This window comes from Lacerta agilis, chromosome 7 (genome assembly GCF_009819535.1).
Source record: "Lacerta agilis isolate rLacAgi1 chromosome 7, rLacAgi1.pri, whole genome shotgun sequence".
Taxonomy (NCBI): Eukaryota; Metazoa; Chordata; class Lepidosauria; order Squamata; family Lacertidae; genus Lacerta; species Lacerta agilis.
Window position 1 is genome coordinate 43246257 of NC_046318.1, and position 11900 is coordinate 43258156.

Genomic DNA, 11900 nt, shown 5'->3' on the forward strand with positions numbered 1-11900 from the left:
AACGCATAGAGTTCCCTAAGCTTAGGCCAACACTTGGGGGGACGGGACTTGCTGCATCATTCAGTTCTTATCTGCCTATCTGGTGCCAGGGTCATTCCTGGGAGAGGGAAGAGGAGCATATTCTGAGCAGAACCATTGAGGCATGTGTTATTGTGCCGTTGCTAAGCTGCAACTATTAATGCTACATTTCCTTGGGTCTTTTTTAGTTAAGTCAGTCAGTCAACACCTGCACGATTCAGCAACAGTGATCACCTATGGAACATCTCGGTGCCCTACTGGTGCAAGACAGCTGAACAAAGCATTCAGCATGCATGCCGCAACACCTGAGCACAAGAATGTGATTTAAAGGTAACGTGGGATTTTAATGCAGAGCTTTCCTAGGTTTAAGTCTCGACCTTAATGGTATAACTTGCATTGACATTTTTTCATTTTGTTTTGACATCATAATTGAGTCTAATCTCCACAGACTTGCATTGTGCTCTCACTTCAGATTGTAATCTTGCAGTGCAGTTTCACCCTAAGAGCATTGTAGTGCTGCTTTCTCCAAAGTGTGCGTGGAAATAATTTTACCATTGTAATATCACCTCATACTGGCTTCATAACAAGGTCTCTGAAGAGCTGCGCTAAAATAATTTGGCCACTATAATGACCTCACAATGTCATGAACCAATTGCCATTACAAACTCTAAATGAGCTTGAGAAGGAACTTCTGTGCTGGCTCATTAGCAACTGCATTCTGCTATGCCGAGCCTCTAATTTAAGCCTTCCTTACTCCATTACTGGATGACCACAGCTCCAAATTAGGGTAGCGTGGTTCAGCACCGCATTTTTATTAAGCACTTGTAGAGCGACATAGGCTTTGCTTATTTTTGTCATTATAAATGGCCTGGAGAGAATAATGCTCGATGTCTAACTTTACTTGAACAATATTATGAGAAATTAATGGGAATGCCCACACCTGAATGTTGCTAGACTTATCTGATCCAGCATCAAAATACATTCGGCTCCAGCTTCAGGCTTAGACTGTGATGAGGTGTAGCAGACACCTAGACCCCAGTTGACATTCCTGCATGCTTTCAAAATATTCCACTGGCTGCTTAGGCTGAAATCCTAGACCTACTTACCTGGGAGTAAGCCCCATTCAACTCAGCGAGTTTGCCTCTGAGAACACATGTGTAGGTTACACCATAACTCCATCTTCCTGTTTGAGGATTGGAAGCTGGGCTTTGGACAATGACCAGTTCGATAATAATGTTTAAGATACCTTATCCACATAAAGAGATCCTCTTCATCCAACCAGGAAGTAAAATTAACACCACTGCATTGAACATTTTATTGCACTGAGTGATTATTAAGTAGAAAGGCTGAATGTGTCTTCCTGGTGTGACCTGCTTTTCTAGGAATTATGGGGCTGTGGTAAACCATGATGCCAGTGTATTGGAACATTCACAAGAACTGTGCAGCATTAGGGCGTGTCATTTAAGGACGGAAAATTTTATTTTGTGAATTTGCTCAATGAGGGGGTCTAAAAATATGTAATTGCACATGAGGAATCCAAATCTGCAATTATTTTTATGATTGGTTGATGTTTAGCTTGGTAAATTGAGATTTGTTTGAAATACACTAAAAAAAAAGCCAAAAACTCGCATTTTGAAGCAAAGTTAAAGTTTTTAATCATTTTATACAAGCAAAATATAAAGAAATTTTATTTCCAGCTGTAACAACATATCATCACTTTATCTTATAACGTCCTATTATAGTTAAAAAAAAAGAATAACATTAATTGGAATTAATAACAAGTTTCATCAAGTCCTGTATTGATTCATTTCTTGACAAAAGCAGACGACCTGCTTCTTGGCCTCTCTGCAGCCTCCATGACTTGTTTCACACATCTTTCAATCCCTTGACCATGACAAGGCCACTGAGGAACTTGCATAGGCTTGTCAACAAATTCCTTTATTTCTGTCAAGGTCATTTTGCATGTTAATGGAGGTTCATAAACTCCATCAAACCAGTCTATCAACTCCAATAAGTTTGAAGCAGAGGTGTTTATAGAAGGTGTCTTCCTTGGACGTACTGAAAGGTCTCCAAATATATCATCATTGCCACCTCTCAAATCGATGATCTTTTGAATTCCAGCTCTCCTTTCTTCCTTATTATTTGAGCACAGCAGTGTCTGAATTAACATTTCACTAAATGCATACCACGCTGAACGCTTAACAGTCAGCAAAACAGCAGCCTTGTTTTGCAGTCTAAGCTGTTGCAATTGAAACAACAAATGACATGGGCCTTCTATCCACAAATGTTTTACTTTTATATTGAACCAACACGGATAGTACACACCAACAATGTATTCTACAATCAGCCTTAAATTATTGAGGTTTTTGCCTTTTAGGCCATGTTTGGAAACTCACAAGCGACAAAGTCTGTTTGCTGTTGTAAGCCACCTTACAATGAATTTGAATTTCAAATTCATTAGACAATGAATTTGAATTTCTTCAAATTCATTGTCTAATGATGACATCAATTTCTCCTGTGCTCTCTTTACTTTATTGTGGTCAACAACAAGTTTCGTATTCTCTTCAGTGATCAAGCCAATATCAATAAATGCAGCGGTGGTAATTGCAGCTGTGGCACGAAGACCAACACCGTATCTGATGCTCTGCATAGCAACATTAGGAATATCTAATGTATTGTACTGTTTCTCTCCATTAGAAGTTGAAGGAGCTGCTAAATCATAATTTGATTCACTTCCATCTTCTGTATCAGATTCTTTTTCATTTCCAACCCCCGAGGAACTTTCTTCATGTGATGGAAGTGAAGAAGTCTGCAAACATTCCTTTTTCTATTCAGCATCAGCAAGTCTTGTTCTCTCAACTTCTCCTCGCTTTTGCTTCTTTATCAGTCTGTTACGTTCTGGAAAATCTGGCAAACCAATTTGGTGTGGTCCAATAGAACCAATATTGTTTCTCTGGCCTTTAATGAAAGCAAGTTCTTTCACTGGGATCTTCTTGTCTTTAGAGCATGTGCAATTAATGTGAGCTTCTTTTGTGCAATCGGTAGCACAGCCAAATTCAGAGCACATAATGATTTCACATTTGCAATTGAGAATGTCATAGAGCTTGTCAAGTTTTAAAGCAAAGGCTTCTTTAATATCTAACTTGCCCCTTCCAAGAGATATGTTTTCTGCTTGCTCTCAACTTTCTTGAATCTTTGCTAATACTGTAACTCTTGAATTCACAACAGGGAAAACAAAAGAACAGTTTGCTCGTTCCCATTTTTCAAGTACTTTAGGCTATAAGTCTTTTGCAACACTGGCAGCTGGATAGTTTCTCATATCCTCACTTACTTTGTTCTCTCAGCAACAGTCCATATCTTAACATGTCTCTTCCACTTCCAATAAGGTTGCTCATATGTGTGAATGTTCCCTGCCTTGTTCTCTTCTTTGTAGTCATAGTGAAGCAGTTATCACTGGTTGTACAAAGCAAAAAAGAAATCGCATACCATTGTATAATATTAGAATCATAGAATCCTAGAGTTGGAAGAGACCACAAGGGCCATCCAGTCCAACCCTCTGCCAAGCAGGAAACACCATCAAAGCATTCCTGACAGATGGCTGTCAAGCCTCCGCTTAAAGACCTCCAAAGAAGGAGACTCCACCACACTCCTTGGCAGCAAATTGCACTGTCGAACAGCTCTTACTGTCTGGAAGTTCTTCCTAATATTTAGGTGGAATCTTCTTTCTTGTAGTTTGAATCCATTGCCCCGTGTCCGCTTCTCTGGAGCAGCAGAAAACAACCTTTCTCCCTCCTCTATATGACATCCTTTGATATATTTGAACATGGCTGTCATATCACCCCTTAACCTTCTCTTCTCCAGGCTAAACATACCCAGTATTAATAATACAGATAACTACATATCAATAATTAATAATATTAATATTAATAATACAGATAACTACAATACATATATAACAGAACTACAATATCTTGTAATCAATTTTAGGCACTTATCAACATCTGTTTTCATGAAAATTTGGGAATAACATATACGTTTAAATGACAGAAAAATTTAAAAAAAATAAAAAGTAGGAACTTTTCACATAGATATTTACCAAGCAAGACCTAAATATTTACAAGTAACCAAAATATATTTCAAATTACCTAATCATACCACAACTTTTTAACACCCCTCAAATCAGGATTTTTAAAGATGAAAAATTCAACACGCCCTAGTGCAGCATACCAAAAATATCATGCCACAACTGCTGCTTTAATTTTGTAACATGTTAAAAAAAGAGGGTTGTTTGAGTCTGCTCCAATCCAAGTCTTTACAGAACATCTGAGAAACATATTATTCATTTATAGGTTTTAAAAATCCATTTTATCCTCTTGTACTTGTCCCCCTTCTTTCTCCTTCACTAGTCTGTTTTCCCCCCTCTAGTGATGTTCTTTTGATGACATGAGAAGTCACATGGGGGGCTTCTTTAATGAGTTGGGTGCTACTCCTGAGAAAGCGTTCATTATTTTAATTGAAGCCTTCATCGCTGGCTGACTTCCAAGTGGCCTACCAGATGTCTCTCTCTTCACAATGGTCGAAACAGATTACAATGTTCTTGTTCATTTTTCCTTTCCTGACAGCCTAGTTTCAAAAAGGTGCCAGACTTTAAGGCAACATGTTCAAAAGCTGGAGGGATGTGTCTATTCAGAACAGTATGCCAAGGATGATGAAGGGACATATCAGGAAAGCTCAGATATTTGCACTTGCAAAGGTAAGCTGGGATTGCCAATCAATGGCCATTTATGTGGGTAGTGTTCCATTGCTAGGAACTTAATTTGTGACTTACAGGCCCATTTTGGGCAATTGTTCAGGGCTTTACAAACCACAGTTTATGAAGCTGGGAAGATGCATTGGAGCTGAGCCTTCCTCCCTGTGCCCTCCTTTCTAACCCCAATGTGCTGCTTCAGAACTTCATTTATGGCTTGTATTAAGCCACTGTTGCCTGTTATGTCTGAAGAGGGGGACTCTGGCACCAAGTCAAGGCACCAAGATAATACGCCAAGGTATGTTCCTCCTGGCTTAATAACCAACATGAAGCCTGAATTCCTAGCTTGGGTGTTCATTGCCCACAGTGAAGTGATAGTGAGAATCTGGTTACCTTCCCTCTGAACAGCCAAGGGGAGTCAGGAACAGTATTTGCATCACGGGACACAGCAGAAGATGGGAGGCAGCTAGATAATCAGAAGCGAGGGGTGGTGGCTGAGAACCTCTGGCTTCCTACTTCCAAGAAGTATGAATTGGCCATACCTGCTGTAAGGACGTTTAGTGGTTGCTCATGAGTAAAGCGCCAGACGCAGAACTTCTAAAAAATAAGTTCTTTATTGTGCACAGCTATGTACAGTGGAGCAAAAGATCAAACGTCCATCTCATCCCTCTGCAGAGTCCAGGAATGACCACTTCCTGTTCTTTGTCCAGCAAAAGAGGCGTGGGATTCTGAACCACCGCCTCCCCCTTCCACGTCCTTCCTGTCTACCCTTTCGGAGCATGGGAACCTGACCCCGTTCCCCACTTTCCCCTCAGTGTTGAGGCTCCGCGATCCTCTCAGAGCCCCTGCATCGCCTTCCTGCCTCTGACTCCCCCTCCCCACTGGAGGAATGGTCGCTTCCGGTGCTTGAGGGGGAGGACGAACTGGTAATCAGCTTCTGGGGTTCTCTATACTGCAGACGCTCCCGCGACCCTACCAGCCGCGGGGAGGGGGGTTTCCTGACACCTGCCTATCTCTTATTGACAGGTGAAACTCGAAAAATTAGAATATCGTGGAAAGTTTCATTTCTTTCAGTAATTCAACTTAAAGGGTGAAACTAATATATGAGATAGACTCATGACATGCAAAGTGAGATATGACAAGCCTTTATTTGTTATAATTGTGATGATTATGGCTTACAGCTGATGAGAACCCCAAATTAACAATTTCAACTTTGGGGTTTTCATCAGCTGTATGCCATAATCATCACAATTATAACAAACAAAGGCTTGACATATCTTGCTTTGCATGTCATGAGTCTATCTCAGATATTAAACTGCAGTAGCTAATGAAAACACTTGCTTACATAAATGGACTTTTCCACAATATTCTAATTTTTCAAGTTTCACCTGGAGATATATTGCTTGCCCTCCAATCAACAGCATCTGGCATCAAGAAGTACTGGAGAGGGAACGGGAGTTTTCACGTCTATTCCTTGAGCTGTAAAGAATTGCCGTGCATTGCTTCAGGGAATTATGAGTGGGGGTCCCCACCCCTTTATGGTTGTGTTTTGGCTGACCCTGGGGGTGCACAGTGCTGTCCTAGGTGAGGGACAGTTGGGAAGGGGTTGGAGTCTGACCACTTTTCAGGTGGGAGCTAGGAATTGGTACCTGATTAACTAAGGTGAGAGTATGAATGTGACTGAGTATTTGGGTGAATAATGTGAGGTTTTTATTTGGGCTGGTAGAGTCCTAGATTACATTTGGTTTTAGCCTCATAATGTTGGAAGCAGAGAAATGGTAGTCTTTGTCTTCTGCCACATCTGGCTGCTGCTGAGGCTCTTATAGAGCTGTTGGCGAAATTCGTTATTGGTCTTAGTTGGTGGAATGGAAACCTCAGGAGTTAGTGGGAATGTCCCAAGCTAAGTTCTAGAGGCAAGCAGCCTAGGGCTTGGTGATAAACTGTAATGGGCTATCTACTCAACTGGGCTACTCAACTGAGTGGATACTCAGCAGTTAAAGGATAAAAATGTTCATCTTCACTCGTAAAGCTGCCAACACAAATCAGCATGACCAGCAATGTGCTAATATGGTTGCTATTTTAATTTGATGTGGAAATATACAATATCCGTGTCACTTCAACAAATAGTGTATGTGGCTATGATCAGATCCATGCGCACACAATTTATCAGACTAGGATGTGTGAGACCAGGATTCAAATCCCCACTTGGCCATGAAGCTCACTACGTGACCTTGGGCCAGGGTTGTTGTGGGGATCAAATGAGGAGGGTGAGAGCCATGTATGTCACATTGACCTCTCTGGAGAAAAGATGAGCTATAAAGACAACAAATAAATAAAAACAACCCAAGATCTATGCAGACATACTCTACATTTTTATGATAACCTCTCACTTATTTCTCAAGCCATAGTACTTACTCTTTCCCACATGTTTACATTTTTCTTGTTGTTTTGTTATATTGCTTTTATGTACTACCTGCAAAGTATAAAACCTAATAAATACAATAAAAATAAAAAATAAAAACCCAAGATAATTGAAAGAAATGGAAATTTGAATGGAAGGGGCACCAAAGATATTCCTTACTCAGGCCACCATTTAATCTAAGGCCAGCCTTATCAGTGGCCAGAGGAGGGAAGGGAGTGGATGACACTTTGCACATTAGGTATGCATCTGAGATGTTTTGTGTCTGTGCCCAAACATGTAAAATGTGAGTGTGGCAGTGAATGTGTCATACAGAGGCATGTGTCAGGGAGCTGTGATTGGCTGTAGCCCCCTGTTGCATACACAAACTCAGTCTCAGGCATGCCCAAGTGTGAAATGGTTGTGTTTCTTTCTGGAAGAGGTACAAAGGGCAAAACACAAGTGTAGGGCATAGCAGGTTTAGGGTCACCCTAAAGTGAAGCACTGTGCTGTGGTTGGCTCAGGGGACACTTTTGAGGTGCCAAATTCTTGCTATATATTTTTGCCGTGAAGTATATATGCATGTGTGTGCATGCACAAGCACAACTTTGGTTTTGCATCTCATGGGCCAGCATGTCCCGGAATAAGAAGGATCTTTTCCTGCCACAGGAGCATGAATGCACTTCCAAGGAGATGCTTCTGCTGGTCATGGATAACTCAGAGAATTAAGCTATGATTCCATGCATGGGGCATAGTATGAAACTCAGCCTTTTCAGCAAAAGAAAGCCCTAGTGCCATTTAAGACAAAAGAGCAAGTTTATTGTATTAAGCAAGGGTCTTTCACAGGAGGAGGTGGCCCCTAATTGTGTGAATAGTTGTGCGGGTATAAAGACCCTTGTACTGATGATTTATCTGAAAGTTCTGGGCATATTAACTTTTGCTAAGAGCAGAGACTAAAAACTTTATGGGGAATGCTACATACACTCCAAAGACCAACAAGAGAATTTAAGTTAGATGTGATTAGTATGAAGAAAGTTACATTTATTATACTCTTATGTATAATTGATCATATGAAAGGCCTTTTGTAACTATAAAAGAGACAGCACATTAAATTGTTTTACCCCGAGGATTATACAAATTTGTGGATATCGGATTGAAACACCAGCCTATTGGTTTCATTGCTATGGTAAATCATTAAGATGTTCTATTTTAATCATAAATCTTGGTATCTATTTATTGTGAATCAAATAGCTCCTCCCAGCCTTTTGCTTTGCTTCATCTGTCAGAGGCAGCCCAAGTACAATCTGGTAACAACAGCATTAATTTCTATTAATAGAGAGTGTCTGTGTTCCTATAATATGCATGGCACATAATTTTATATTATCCTAAACATGGAGAATTATAGCTGAGAGGCCCATCATTTATCACAGAAGAGGGTATTGGGTTTTGGAGATGAGGGGAAGCATCCAGGGTTGATAAGGAGATTCATGGCTTGCGGTCGTACATCCAGGAATGATTTACTCATTGCTGTTGTACTGAAGAAGTGTAGATTGGGGATACTGTCAAGCTGATAAAAAATCGGGAGGGTATGTTTGTGCTATCCCCCCCCCCCAAATTCTCTTCCTTGTTCACTGGCAATTTGGTCAACTGGAACTGAAAAGACCTTTTCAGTTCTGCAAGTTAGAAAATAAAAGCAGGCGAAGGAAACACACTTTGCAAATATGAAGAGTTCAAGTTAGAATCCTCAAACTTAACCATAGTGAATCATATGAAGGAGCAAACACGTTCAGGAATTCAACATAGCACAGAACACTATCTGCTTTTGTGGTTCAACCTGAATACCACACCTTTACAACTAACTGGTGTTGAGTCGCTATGTGGACATCAGCCACCACTTTCCTCCTTTTTGTCGTTGTTGTTGTTGTTTAGAATGGATTGCACTAAATAGATGCAGTCCTTTGCAAATGACAGCTGCGGGCAATCTTTCACAATGGTATTGCAGCTAAGAGGCTGCATAACGGTTTGTTAAGCTCTGTAAGGAGGAAAATACCGTTCCCAAGATTCTTTGGGGGAAGTAATGTGCGTTAAATGTGCACTGAATATTGCTTTCAATGCCTGGTGTGGATCTGATCTGAGATTCGTTTTAGATATGCACATAGGGCGTTTTAAATACATACGCCTAAAAAACAAAATGTGAGCGTGACAAATGCCAGAATCATAGAGTGTATCATGGAGATGCACTTGTTGGAAGTTGAGATTGGAGGAAGCCCCCCGTTACACACTAAAAGGATACCAAAGTTTGCTGTTTGTTATTGTGTGAAGTGACCGTGATATTCACATTTTTTCGTCAGTGGCTTCCATATTATTCACTCCGTTCAGTTATTGTTGCTTTAACTGCCTTCCTCCAAGGAACTGAGGCTAGCATACGTGGTCACCCTCCCATATTATCTGCCCCACAACCCTGCAAGGTAGGTCAGGCTAAGAAGTTATGACTGGCTCAAGGCTAGTGAACTATGTGGCTAGGTGGGTCACTTGCAGTGCTAGGGCAATGCTCCGTGCCCCATACTGCCCTACACTTGCACCCTTTCATAGTCACTTCCTCCATCTCCTTCACCTAGAATGTCAGCTGCTTCAGCTGCTGCATGTAAGTCCTTAATTTGTCCAGCTCCTGGGAGAGTTTGGGAGGTGGGGGGAATCGTTCTTAGAGAAGCAAAGAGCTTGTTGCCATAGGAGCAAACTCCATAGGGCACATAGACTTCTGTATTGCATTAGTTGTTAGGGATGATAGTGTGTTGGTATATTGCCTCTCACTCGGTAAAAACATATCCTGGGAAAGGCCAGGCAGGAGTTTTTTCTTCCTTTAGCACATGATTCCATGCATGAAAAAGTTTCATTGTGCACATTAGAGTCTGTGCACCTAGAGCAGGGGAGATATATTTTTTTTTAATTGATGGCAGCTGGTGTGGTGTACAGAGAGCTGGGCTGGGATGATCTCAATTCAAATCAAGCCATGGTCTTTCAGCATAACTACCTAGCAGGGCCGTTGTGAAGAAAATAAAATAAGACTAATAATATAAGGAGACAGACCCAGGTACGCCACCTGACGCTCACAGGAGGAGTGGTAGGGTACAAATAGGTTTGCCAACAACAGCTTGATCTGCAGAAATGAAGCTTTTCATAGCAAGGAAATACGTACAGTCATCTGCTAATATCTGCATGTTACACTGCAGTGAAAAAGCGCAGGAGTCAGGCCTGTGGAATAGCAGGTACAAATGTAACACGGTATAATAATAAATACATATAACTAGTCTGGCTGTATATTTGAAAAGGAGGGCTGTGAAAAAACTGACAGGGTCAAGAGAAGCTTTCTGTGGGATTTTGGGTGGATAGAGTGGGGTGGGGAGGGGGAACTGATGGACGTGATAGTAGTGATTCCATCGGTGGTGGAGGAATAAAAATTGCCAACCTTATTACAATCTCTCCAGCCGCAAGCACACGCTCTTACAAGAGCCCCACACATGCTGTTTTAGGGCAGCTTGACATGAAGAGGTGGCTGCTGCCGGCTTTTGTTAAGAACTGTCCCCTTTGCAGGGCTGAGGGTTCCCCACCCCCCGCAAAAAAAAGGCCGGATGAAAATGCCAGGAATTTCTCTGCAGTCAAACTTGTGTATTTCAACCGGCCCTGCCGATGTTAGTGACAGAATACTGCTGTTTCTCTTAAAGGCGGAAAAATACAGCGCCACCAGCCCTCAAAGGATCTCTGTCACGTGCTTACTTTATTGCTCTACCTTTGTGCACAGTAAGTTGCCACTTAGCTTCAGTTGCTGTTCTTGACTGACATTGTTATTTGTCTTGTACATTTCAGAACTGCTTTGTAGTTAGCCTGGGAAATTGAGAGTACATATGTGGTTAAAAATGGGCAAGGGAGGGGGGGACGGGAGCAGTGAAAGAGGTGAAGAAAACGCCGCTATGTTCCCATTAGTGCCTCTGCCATGCTCTCCATTTTCCTATTGTCTCCTTCCAGAGCTTTTCTGCTTAGACCGAGACTTCTGTGATTGGAGTATTAAGTTTAAAAACCAGCAAGAAAGAAGAATGTTTCTTGAAATGCTCTAATGGCCAAAGGGGTGGGGGAGAAGCCTACCAATGTATTATTTATTTAAATTTATAGTCCATCATATGCTAAACACTTGGGGCAGGTAACAAATGGATGGAGAAAGCATAAATAAAAACAGGATTAATAACCAAGCACTAAAATGCATTAAGCCCCACACAACTTTCAGAGGTTGCCTTGTTTGGAGTTGCAAAGAATTTTTTTACCAGGTTATACTGATTAGTGATTGTGCAGTAATTTTGCTTCCTCTGCATGTGGGTTCCCTTACTCCGATAATCTTGAGATAACTGCTTTTGCTGTTATGCAGGGATCCTCTCCTTCCTGCTACAGCACACTGGGATCTGAGTTGCTCTGTGGTCTGCTGAGGTGTACGATATAGGTTTGGGCTGTATATGTTGGTCCTTTCCAGTTCTGCTGTTCTAACCAATCAGTTGTGTGTCGTTTTAGAAGAAGAAGCTAGGATCAGCAACGTGAATAGTGAAGTGGAAGAGCTTCGATGCACACTGTGCCCCAAGAGCTTCCTACCTTGATTCTCAATTCTGATGATCCAAATACACCACGCAGGTGATGCTACAGTTCAGGGGCAAGAAAGCGATTCTAAACTATTTGTGCTGTGCGGTTCACCTT

General features: G+C 41.4%; 1 long non-coding RNA gene across 1 annotated transcript; it reads left to right on the forward strand.

The window, feature by feature from the left end:
• Positions 1-219: 219 nt before the first annotated feature.
• Positions 220-11071, forward strand: LOC117049931. Its single transcript, XR_004427034.1, has 3 exons — positions 220-348; positions 4641-4771; positions 10886-11071. It is a non-coding gene; the product is annotated as an uncharacterized LOC117049931 (long non-coding RNA).
• The last annotated feature ends 829 nt before the right edge of the window (positions 11072-11900 follow it).